This window comes from Macaca nemestrina, chromosome 10, assembly GCF_043159975.1.
Source record: "Macaca nemestrina isolate mMacNem1 chromosome 10, mMacNem.hap1, whole genome shotgun sequence".
Taxonomy (NCBI): domain Eukaryota; kingdom Metazoa; phylum Chordata; class Mammalia; order Primates; family Cercopithecidae; genus Macaca; species Macaca nemestrina.
Genome location: NC_092134.1, coordinates 40,603,496 through 40,616,348, shown reverse-complemented (window position 1 = coordinate 40,616,348; position 12,853 = coordinate 40,603,496). Strand labels below are relative to the sequence as shown.

General features: G+C 43.0%; 1 non-coding gene across 1 annotated transcript; it reads right to left on the bottom strand.

The window, feature by feature from the left end:
• Positions 1-657: 657 nt before the first annotated feature.
• LOC112427070 (small nucleolar RNA U13) lies at positions 658-760 on the bottom strand. Its single transcript, XR_003018524.1, has one exon. It is a non-coding gene; the product is annotated as a small nucleolar RNA U13 (small nucleolar RNA).
• Positions 761-12,853: the final 12,093 nt, after the last annotated feature.

Below are 12,853 nucleotides of genomic sequence, written 5' to 3'. Positions count from 1 at the left end.
ATGTACACAGCACATCACAGCACCATAAAGCCAGGTAAACACAAAGGGTAGACATGAGAAGACCCTCCTTTTAATGGTTTAATTTTTAAGAACACTATTCACCAACTGTAGATTTAGGAGAGGAGAGGTTGTTTATTTGTTTTAAGTAGAAATACCCGAACTTCAAGCCCATATTTACCCTTTCCTAGCCTTGAGATCTGAGTCAAATGACATCGCCCAGTGGACGGCAGTTTCCTCATGGGTGAGATCAGAGTGTTGGTGTAGACCATGAGTTAGCAAGTAACAACAGCTAGGGGTAAAAATCCAGCTCACAACTGGTTTTGTAAATAAGATTGCTGGAACACACCACGCCCATTCATTTACATATTGTCTATGGCTGCTCTCACTCTACGGCTGCCAGGTAGTTATGATATATGGTCCACAAAGCCTAAAATATTTACTATCTAGCCCTTTATAGGGTTCCTGACTCCTGGTGTAGCCAGTCTCTAAGGTCTCTTCCAGGGGCTTGCAAGATTTTATGCACTTGAAAATTTGAAATAACCACGCAAATGGAAGAAATGTCAAAAAGCGCATGCTAGGTCCCAGATGACAGCAGTTCCCCTTGCTTTATCTCATCAACAGGAAACACGTACTCCAAGGGGTCTCAACTCGACTCAGAATCACCTGGGGAGAATTTTATTTGTCGTAACAAGGCTTGAGGGAGGCACATTTCACACATTAGTATGAAAACCCAATCATCATGCTTTGGAGAATTTTGGGTTTTTTTTAATGTCAATGCCCAGGACCCAATGTCTAGAGTTTCTGATTTAATTGCTATAGAGTGGAGACCTGGTATCAGCTGTTTTTAAATACTGTCCAAAGAGTCTGGGCATGGTGACTCATACCTGTAATCCCAGCACTTTAGGAAGCCAAGGAGGGTAGATCACTTGAGGCCAAGAGTTCAAGACCAGCCTGGTCAACATGGTGAAACCCCCGTCTCTACCCAAAATACAAAAACAATCAGCCAGGCATGGTGGTAGATGCCTGTAGTCCCAGCTACTCAGGAGGCTGAGGCAGGAGAATCACTTGAACCCAGGAGGCAGACGTTGCAATGAGCTGAGATCTTGCCACTGCACTCCAGCCTGGGTGACAGAGTGGGACTATGTCTCAAAATAAAATAAAATAAAATAAAATTAGCCAGGGGTGGTGGCATGCGCCTGCAGTCCCAGCTACTCAGGAGGCTGAGGCAGGAGAATTGCTTGAACCTGGGAGGCAGAGGTTGCAGTGAACCAAGATCGCGCCACTGCACTCCAGCCTGGGTGATAGAGTGAGACTCTGTCTCAGGAAAAAAAAAAAAAAAAAAACTGTCTGAAGAATTCTACCTTGCACTCAGGGTTAATCTAACAAAGGCTTAAACATAATACCAAGATATGGAATCAACCTAAGTGTCCATCAGCAGATGAATGGATAAAGAAATGTGATCAAAATGCACAATGGAATACTATTCAGCCTTTAAAAATAAGAAAATCCTGTCACTTTCAACAACACGGATGAGCTTAAAGGACATTACGTTAAGTGAAATAAGCTAGGCACGAAAAGACAAATACCATATGTTCTCACTTATATGTGGAATCTAAAAAAGTTGACTTCATAGAAGTAGAGAGTAAACTGGTGATTACCAAAGGCTCGGGAAAGTGGGGATGGGGTTGGGGAGATGTTGGTCAAAGGATATAAATTTTTATCTAGACAGAAGAGTAAGTTCAAGATATCTATTTTATGTCATGGTAACTATATTTAATAATAGTATATTATATACTTGAAAATTACAAAAAATTAAAAAATATTAAAAATATATGTGAAGCAAAAGCTATTAAAAAAATAAGGAAATTGAACAAAACTATAATATTAGAAGGGTATTTTAGTACAAAGCTTATGACCTTGGATAGTTCAAGCTGACCAAGGAGATGAAATAAAGATACAAATAAATACCTTTTTTAAAAGTATCACTGAACCTTTTTTTAAAAAAAAAAATATTGATGCCTGTGTTTCTTGCCAGGTATGTTACACCAGAATATCTGGGATTGTGGCCCCCAAACCTGTATATTTAACAAGTTCTCAAGATAATTCTTATGCAGCCAACTCTGCAATAGCCTGCACTGAGTAGCCAGGTATGTGAATCATGCTGAAGGCCAACTACGATGCAGGAATTCAGAATCCAACAGTCAAGTGTTAAGATACATTTCATACCTCTTTATCTTTGACTCTCAAAGGTGTAATGCAACACCTGGAACTTAGCAGACATTTGGTAAATGTTTAATAAATAAAACTTAATTTAACCTGACCATTGAGTGTTTTGGTGGGGAGACACACACACAGGGGGTTTATGCTTAATCAGATGGGGTGAGGGGTTACCAGATGGGGGGAGGGGTTACTCAGAAGCCAAGGCTAAGACTCATGTTCTATACACTTAATTAAATAGTCATCAACTGCAACCTTCCTCCACCTATCTACACTCAAACATTAACTACCAACCTGATCAAAGAATCATTATTTTAAAATCACCAATCCACTGAAGCTCCTTTAGTTAGACTGAAGTTCACGTGATTGCTTAAACCTTTTTTCTGGGAATGGATCTTTTATGCCAAGTAGGCAGGGTTACTGCCCCATAAACCTACCTTCTGTCATTAGCTTTGACTGTTGACACTTACAATGATTAGACAGGGTTGAGCAAAGGGTATTTTTGCAGTCTGTGGGGAAGAGTACAGAAAATAAACATTGCATCTCATTACAAAGCCCTGAATGTACAAAACATACTGATCCAAATGCCATGATTAGATAAGCACCTGCAACACTCATTAACTTTGAAGGGAAATTGAAGCCAAATTTGGGCCCATATGCCAACTGTCCTTATACTTCGGCAATCAGGTGACCTCTGTTCTCACATTAAGTTAATTTCTGAAACACCCTACATGATAGCTATTGCTCCAGACTTTTAATAATTAGCCCAGGGTGGCCTCTCTCAAACATCCTCTGAAATAGTCTCCACCTACAATTTCTAGGGTTTCAGATGAGCCTTTGCCCATAACCTGAACATGTTGTTTTTAAAGACAGGTCATTGTAAATGACTCTGAGTGACAACCTAATGCTACCCCAAAAAAAGAGACTGAGGTGTAATAGTGATCCACTCATCCACAAACACAAAGATGCATGTGTCTTGTATGAGGGCAAATAATGACTAAAGTAGCCAGAATAAAAACTAAGGTTGACACAGGAGGATTGGGATGATGGGCAAGGGATATCTAAAGAAGAGTGCACCAAAGGCCTCCCTGTCTCACTCTGTAATAGTCTATTTGCAAACTGCCCTCCATGCTGTCTCACATGTAGCTCTAAAGGTCTGTGGTTCCAGGTGAGAGCCTCTAAGTAAGCTGAGAAAAAACTACATTTGGAAATGTTGTTTCTACGTAAGGCCACTCTGACAAAGTAGCTCCCAAAGTTATGATTCATTCAATCAGATGGCCTCATCTGGTCAGGGTGCAACCTAGGCATAGGTGTAGGGAACACTTGGCTACATGGAGTAGGCTGAAGAGCCTGGGAAGACTCCTCTGTTCAAATATGTCTTTACTGCTTAAGTGTCAAAGGTCTCAGAATCCCATCATGAGAGTCCAGTTTCTTTGTATGTTTAGACTGTAACAGAGCCATGTACCACAGAGAGGAGTACAGGCTGGAGAGCTGAGTGGTCAGAAAGATAATTGGATGAAAGAGGTCCCCGATGTGCCAGAAAGATCTCTCCAGCAAGCCATAGTTCAGATGATAAAGAAAATTAAAATCTGTGACCTTCTGTGGAGAGTGAACTGATTCATCCTTCTCTTCCCAGCAATATCAGAATTAACTGACAAAGAGCCATGGATAGAGAGCTGGTTGTGCAATGACTACAAGGTCTCAAAAGCAGCAACTGCAGCAGAATACAGCACAAGCTTCATGAGAAGCACAGGGAGGACAGAGATGGCAATTCCACCAAGAAGCATTAGGAAGGATTTTTTTTTTTCCTTTTCCAAGACTGAACACATCATGTGATGCTATGTGCAACATGGAAATGATTAAAATCAGCATGCCCACTGAAGTTCCAGGACAAGCAGGAAATTGTGAAGCCGGTACTGCAAAGTAATACCACCTCTAGGTTGGTTACTCAGAAGCCAAGGCAGCTAAAGAATTATAAATCTCTATAGAATTCTGATATCCAGATAGTAAAGAATTTTTAGTCTGTGAGACTTCTAAATAGCACTCTGTGGCAGGAGCACATCTCCCTTGGCTCAGATATACCCAGGAGAGCTAAGCCTCTCAGCAAGATGCTGTGAAATTAATTACCTAGGGGAACAAGAGAAGCATTGCAAAGACTGTGGTGTATCATGTGTGAATACTGACCTCTCAGGTGATCTTTTTTTCTATGCGAATATTATTGATACGAGTAACACTTCAAATCATTAACATTTTAATCTGAAGGAGAATCCTTCTAGTGACAGATGGGGTCCAGGGTTGAGGTGAGAGGTAAGGGAGAAGACAAGCTCTATAAGCCCACTCTGATACAAAACAGAACATTTAAGCATTTATTGCAAATTCCTCAAATATTTACTGAGTACCAGCAATATGGGAGAAGATGTGCCAGGCATTTGGGAGCATATAAACATGTATATATGTACTAATGCCACCATCAACTAGCTCAAGACATAATTGGAGAAATGGCATAGGGATAACTGTGATATAGGATCAATTGAGGAAAGTCATGGAATTGGCACAAGTACCCACAGCATCAACATTAGCTGGGAGTGATACAAAATGTAGATTGTCGGGCCCTCTACAGGACCCCTAGAATCGTTATGTGCATTCATACATGATTCAGTAGGTGATTTGTGTGCATATTTGAAAAACACTGGTCCAAACAACAACAACAACAAAAATGGCATGTTCGTGGAGGCGCTCTAACATATTAGAAGAAAGCTTCAGGCTGGGCGCGGTGCCTCATGCCTATAATCCCAGCACTTTGGGAGGCCAAGGCGGGCGGATCACAAGGTCAGGAGATCGAGACCATCCTGGCTAACAACGGCGAAACCTCGTCTCTACTAAAAATAAAAAAAATTAGCTGGGCGTGATGGTGGGCACCTGTAGTCCCAGCTACTTGGGAGGCTGAGGCAGGAGAATGGTGTGAACCCGGGAGGCGGAACTTGCAGTGAGCTGAGATCGCGCCACCGCACTCCAGCCTGAGTGACAGAGGAAGGGCCCGTCTCAGAAAAAAAAAGAAAAAGAAAGCTTCAGAGATAGTTAAGCTCTCACTTTGAGCTATGTGAGAGCAGAGGAAGAGGAATGGCCAAAAGTTCAGGAGAAAAACGGTCCAGGGTTTTTTGTTTATGTTTTTGTTTTTGTTTAAGACGGAGTCTCACTCTGTCTCCCACGCTGGAGTGCAGTGGCGCGATCTCGGCTCACTGCAAGCTCCGCCTCCCACGTTCTTGCCATTCTCCTGCCTCAGACTCCCGAGTAGCTGGGTCTACAGGCGCCTGCCACCATGCCCGACTAATTTTTGTGTTTGCTTGTTTGTTTGTTTGTTTGTTTGAGATGGAGTCTCACTCTGTTGCCCAGACTGGAGTGCAGTGGCCGGATCTCAGCTCACTGCAAGCTCCACCTCCCTGGTTCACTCCGTTCTCCTGCCTCAGCCTCCCGAGTAGCTGGGACTACAGGCGCCCACCACCACACCAGGCTAGTTTTTTGTATTTTTAAGTAGAGACGGGGTTTCACTGTGTTAGCCAGAATGGTCTCAATCTCCTGACCTCGTGATCCGCCCACGTGAGCCATCACGCCCGGCCCACAGTTTTCTTAAGTATGCTTGGGGGATGGCAAATAGACTGGTTTTAGACACATTTAAGGTACTCGTATAATGGTCATGGGAAAAAAATTCTAGAAAGGTAGGTGTGAGCTGAGTTCCAGAATAACCCTAATTTCTGATTTCCTAATTACACAAAGATGTGCAATCAAAAGGACGTGAGAAAAGTTTAAATGGCAAAAAAATAATCTTTAACTTCTCTATAGAATTGCTCAGACTTCAGTCCCAACTCAAGTTCCTTCTTTACCCTGTCAGAGCCCTTAGGAGGCTCATGTGTTATCCTTATGTGTATGGTCTTGATAAAAAAGATGTAGACAGCCAGTGGGATGAGGACTCCAAGAAGGGCTCCAACCCTGAGGGAGAATGAAAGTGAATGCACATCAGAAACTACGTGAGGCTGGGCATGGTGGCTCATGCCTGTAATCCTAACACTTTGAGAGACCGAGGCAGGCGGATCACTTGAGGTCAGGAGTTTGAAACCAGCCTGACCAACATGGTGAAACCCTATCTCTACTTATAAAAACAAACAAAAAAAAAAAAACAAAAAAAAATTGGCCTAGCGTGGTGGTGGGCACCTGCAATTCCAGCTACTCAGGAAGCTGAGACAGGAGAATTGCTTGAACCCGGGAGGTAGAGGTTGCAGACAGCCAAGATTATGCCGCTGCAGTCCAGCCTGGGTAAAAGAGCAAGACTCTCTCTCAAAAAATAAAAATAAAAAAAGGAAGAAACTAAGTGGAAACTTATCAATATACACAGGGAATACACGCAAAGATTAGTGGGAACCTTAGCTCTAAGAATATACATATGTTCAGGGCCTTGACCCTGTACTCCAGACAACTATCTCTGGGTGTGTCAATTTCAGACACTCCTCTTCACAGAGCCCCAGTCTCCTGCCCCAGGTGCAACACTATCTGGAGCTCAGAGAGCCTTTGTACCCAGTTTCACTTTTGCCAGTCCTCTGCTTTATGATTGGACTCTGCCTCCGTAACTAACAGATAAATTATGATAGCACTTATAATCTGCCAGGGACATGTCTACATGCTTTATATCCTAAATCATTAAGAGCCACAATCACCCTATTATATAAGTATGATTATTACCACCAGTTCACAGACAAGAAAACTAAGCTACAGAGAGATCAAATGCCTTAATTGAGGTCACTGCACTCACTCCACTAGTAAGGGGTGATGTTGGGATTGAATACATGCAGTTAGCTCCAGAGTCCACACTCTTAGGCAGATGCTTCTCTAGGAAGCTCTTTATCCACTTACTGAGAGGCTGGGGGAAATAGTTCCAGAAAGCAAGTACCTGACTCATGAGCAGTGACCATTCTCTGCGGTATGACCCACCCACTTCATTGATACCTAGTACTCATCACTTTGACAAATACAACTAAGGTTATTTCCTGCCTTGGGTTTCATGATTGCAATTTTCAGAGCTGGCCTCTGGATAAGGTCCTTTTTCTAGACTTTATTATGCCCTATATTTGTGTTTGTCAGGAAACTGGAGAGTTTATTCTAGGAACTAACTTGAAATTATAAGAACTTTTTTTCATCCATCAGAATAACCATTCATGAAGAGATAATGCATGCATCAGTGAAGGAAGGTTCTTAAAATGGGTCAGCCAGAAAAAGGAAGAATTAAATTGGATGGCATGATTACACAGGACAACAAAGGACACCAAAGGGGCCTAAAGGAAAGAGAGCCCGTGAAGAAACAGAACTGACCAGCATGAAGGTTGTACTTGGATGTTTAATGTGAAGCTGTATTAGATTGTCTTTTTCAGATGGAGAGAAGATGGTCCCAGTCTTGTAGGTCTGGGAAGCCAGGTTGACTATGGAGGCCATAACTCCTGTGTGGAAAAGGCTGAGGAAGCACATTTCACCATGGGAGGAAGACACACGAGTGAAGGATACACAGCAACAAGAGATATGGGAAAAGAACAAGGGTAATGAATGGTAATTAATTCATTTATTTGTCCATTCATTCATTCTACAAATATATATGGAGCACCTACTTTGTGCTACCCTCTGGGGCAGATTTTGGCTTCAGGAAGCTTACATGATAGTTGCAACCCAGAAAATGAGCAAAGCAATTGCCCATTTCTTCCAGTTTACATATCAGAGGGGTAGACGGGGTGAATGCTGTGAGGACATAGGACAGGAATGAACCTTCTGTTAGAGTCTCGTGAAAGCCCGAGTTGGTAACTTTTAAAACGAAACCTGCAAAATGAGAAGGAATCTGTCACACAAAATGTAGGAGAGAGGGAAAGGAAGAACATTTCAAAAAGAAAAGTGTTTATTCTCCAAAGATGGCCAGAAACGCGACTAAGAAAAGGTCACAGGCCTCCAGGTTGCCTGGGCAGCCTCTGACAGCCCTGTCTAGGGAGAAGTGGGAGTGAGACAGACAGAACACTGATAAGGGGACAACTTATGGCAGGAAGTGGGGACAAGCAATGCAGGTGATTTGTTTGAGCTGGAGTGGGGGAGGATGAGCTTGGTTTTGTTATGTCAGGCCATTAGTTGGGGCGACTTTCAGTTTCCATTTGAGCCTGAGCCTGGAGTAGGTAAATTCCAGATACGCAGAAATCACGATCATGGAGTGATTCATCTCCAGTTAGCTCCCTCAAAAATTCCCCACGGTCACTATCTGACACCTTTTCCTCAGGCCTCCACCTCGCACCTCCCCTGCCCCTTCCAGAATGACTTTGTGTCATTCTTCACTGAGAATGAGGCCATCAGAGAAAGCTTTCCTCATTTCTCCCTTTTCCATCTCTTCATTTCTCTAGATCTTCTTCCTCCTGTAACCTTCCTCCACCTATCTACACTCAAACATGAACTACCAATCCGATCAAAGAATCATTATTCCTCCATTCCACAAATAACTCCATGCCAGCACTTGATCCCTGTCCTCCTTTCTCTTCTGTAACTTGTTCCACAAATTATGCGTGTTTAATTTCTCCCTCACTACCACCATCTATTTCTCAGCCAGCTTTCTACTGAAGTCTCCCCACTTCCCAAGAGTCCTCACTCAATCCTGCTTATACTTTCAGCCAACCTCCAACTTTCTGGAATTTGACCTCAGGGCTTCTTAGAGGTGATTGGATGGCTACTTTTAACTTCCAGTGACCCACTCACTTTATCATCTGACTTCCCAGCCTGCCTATGTGTTTTTGTCCCTGTTGAAGCCCCTGCCACCATCCCAGAATGCTGTTCTGTCACATCTCTGCCCCCTGTGGGACTGAGTACCTGCCAGGCCACTAGATCCTGCATCCCTCTCCTTGATCCTCACCTGAAGCCCAACCCTACACCAATCTATAGAATGAACCCCAATTCAGACAGAAGAGATGTCAAGGTAACCAACTCCACCCTCTGAGATCCACGACTAGCCAAGGCTTGCCATTGCTGCACATTATATGTCTGTTGTGAGAGCCATCTTGATTCTCATGTGTGAGCCCAGTTTTGACTCTAAGACTGGTCTCTTAGTTTCATTCCTATTCATCCTATTTGTTGAGCACGTATTATGGGCCAGGCTCTGGCCCACACCTCCTACACATGATTTCCCCTCCCGCTCACAGCACGGCGATGCTGGAGAGCCCTACAGAGTCAGCAGACCCATCTTACAGAGGGTTTGAGGAATTCTTCTGAGGACACACAGCCATTCCATGGTGGAACCAGAACTTAAACAGGCATTCTGATTTTAGAGCCTTTGCTCAATAAATAGTTATAACAGAAGAGAGAGTGGAGACGTGTGTGTGTGTGTGTGTGTGTGTGTCTGTGTGTGTGTGTGTGTGTCTGTGTAGGGGTAGAAGGTAATGGTGGGGGAGCTGAGACCCTGCTACTCATGCCAGATTTTCTGGTCCTGATTAGCTACTGCCTGGCTGTCAGGAGCTGTTATTATCACTCACTCCCATGCTCCTGTCACTGGGCCTGTGGAAACTTGCCCTTCCTTCTGCTCTCAGTCTCCGATGCTGACAGCTATGCTGGAAAATCCCACGCTGGCCACTACCGCACTTACCAGAGGCATATTGTATGTGCTGGTCTGGACGGGCTGGTCTGGACTTCCTGCCAGACCCACACATGTCCTGTGCCTGCCCCTTCACAGGGGGCCAGTCTATTTCCGGGCCAGGGCCTTTCCAGCCTGTCTCACCCCTGTGCAGGTAACAGAGCTCTTCTCTCTGCCACTACTTCCCCACGGAGTCTTTCCATGGCTCCCCCTGACAGAATTCATGCTGCATACTCTTTGTTAACTCGTGGCATGCACTTTCTTTCTGCTTCTTTCCTCAATTTTTGTGAGATTAAGTTAATATCAACCTATCTTGTTAACCCCTTCTAATATGTAATCTTCTTTATTTTAAAATTTAAATATTTGTTATATTGAATTCAGTAACTAGAACATTCTCCTCTAAAATGAGAATGGTACAAAAACCTCAAATAAGTAAGTCTGTTGGGGAAAACAAGTCCCCCAAAGAATAAATCTACCAGGAGAGTAAAAACAATGATAATCAGAACAATGATCAATAATCACTATTGTCAAAGTGCCTGGCAATCACCAAACACCAGATTCACTGACTCTTCACTGTCCTGTAGGATGACTTCTGTGACTTGCTAAAAATAAGTATAATGGCGACAAGACTCAACTCCCAGGCTCTGACATTAAGTCCTATTGTCTTCCTAAAATGCTCTTTAAAGAGAGGATTTCTATCTCACATGGTCATCTGGATCATTTGAAAACTTCAAGCAGAAAGTCCCAAGGTCAGCATTAAATGTTTTCCAAGATTATGCATCTTCAAACAGAAACCCAAAATAACAAAAAACCAGGAACCAAGACTTCCAGCTTCTCTAATGAGAGTAAGTCTTAGTTCTTTTTCCTTACTCCACAAGAAAAATTATATCTCCCAAGGGGAGTTATGGGCTTTCCAAAAGAGGTGCAAAGAGATATGAGCTTAGGAAATGAAACTTTGCTCAGCACTCTTCAGGAATGACGTTCTCCTTCCTCCCCTATAACAATGAAAGTGCACGTTCATTTTCTTACATTTTAAATCACTGAACAAAAAGGCCTAGTTTTATTTATCCTGCTGCTGCCACTATAGCAAAACTAAATGTGGGGTGCATAAACTGTTTATAAATCTTGTGTCCAACAAGAGAACTGAGTGTGCACTTTTTGAGGACCTTAGTCCATTTAGAATGATGAGAAAACTTGGGAGGAATTTTTCTCCTGATATAAGAGCTGTATAGGCCAAATGGACTTCCGTTTCTGGCCTAAATACTGTGTTTATAAAAATGGTGTGCTGTAAATAGCAAAGTATAGAAGTGAGAAATTATGCCTCTGCTGAATAAACCACACTCCCGGCCGACTGACTCCCTGCTTCTTCAAAGTGAAGACACATTTGTTCCTATATCTTGTGAACAACAAGCTGGGTCCATTGAAAATGCTGGATAACATTGATCTTGGGGAATAAGAAAGCAACCTCTTTGAAGGTCAGAACTGTCTTAGTTTTTAATGGATTATTGGTTGATGAATTCTTTCAAGAAATATTTCTCGAATTCCTTCTCTGTGTCAAGAACCATTCCAGGATCCAAATATACCCTTGCTTCCATTTTCTGCATCAGGGTCAGCAATCCTGCTGAAAGGTTAATTTCATTATATCACATCAGTCTCCTGCTCCAAACCTCTCCCTGGTTTCCCCCTGCACTTAGAACAAATTCCAATTCCTTCCTGCTGTGTCCAAGGCCCTGCCTTCTTCTCAGGCAGCCTCATCACCCACCTCCTTCACACTGTACCCCACCCCAGCCGCACTGGCCTTCCCACCAGGCTCATTTTCAACTCAGTGTTCTCCCACATGCTGCAGCCACTACACGGGCACTCTCCCCGAGGCTCCTCCCTCATGGGGCTGGCATATCCTCACCTCTCAGGTCTCCACTCAAATATCACCTCCTGGGACTGGCGCGGTGGCTCATGCCTGTAATCCCAGCACTTTGGGAGGCCGAAGTGAGTGGATCACCTGAGGTAAGGGGTTTGAGACCAACATGGTGAAACCCCGTCTTTACTCAAGATACAAAACTTAGCCAGGCATGGTGACATGCACCTGTAATCCCAGCTACTGGAGAGGCTGAGGCACGAGAATCTCTTGAACTCAGGAGGCAGAGGTTGCAGTGAGCCGAGATGGCACCACTACATCCAGGCTGGGTGACAGAGCATGACTCCATCTCAAAAAATAAAAATTAAAAAATCACTTCCCAGGAGGTGATGCTTTTTCTAAATTTGCTCCTCCTTCTCTATTTTCTATCCCCTTACCCTACCCCCTTAATTTTATAAATAGTAATTATCACTCTCATACATCTATTTTCCTGTTTACTAATTTATTATCTATCTCCTCCAACTAGAAGATAAGACCTTTATGAAATTTGTCTTAGTTATAGTTGCATTCCCAACATCCTGAATTCAGTTCCCTGAATAAACTTTCAGGATGCCACTCACAAGACAATTCTGTTATATTTTTCCCTCCTATGTTCAAAAAGCCATAGGATTTGAGGATACCATCAATTATTTTTCATTGCTACGGATTTTTGACTGTAGAAACTACAGAGAAGGGTCTCCTCACTCAGAGTATTTTTTTTTTCTCTGTATTGCAAGCACACCCACAGTATTTGGGTCAGAAAGAAAAGGTCTTTGAGTCTGCATCTTATTTCAAATGTTGAAGAAAGAAAGTGAAACAGAAAGATTTGTTTCTTATGCCTTGTGGTTCTAATAAACTCAGTGCCCCACCTGCTCTGTGGAATCCTTTGAATGGTTTGATCTGGTGGTTAAACCTTTTCTCTCCAGCACTGCAGAAGAGAGGAAGATTCATTTATTTCTTCAATAAACAGCTTAAATGTCACTTTTCTGAGAGTTTTCCCTCACCATGATGTCTGCACGAATCTTCCCAGCCTCCTATCACTTTTTAGTTCATTACATTCTATTATTTTCTTCATAGTTATGATCTCTATCTAAGTGTATATT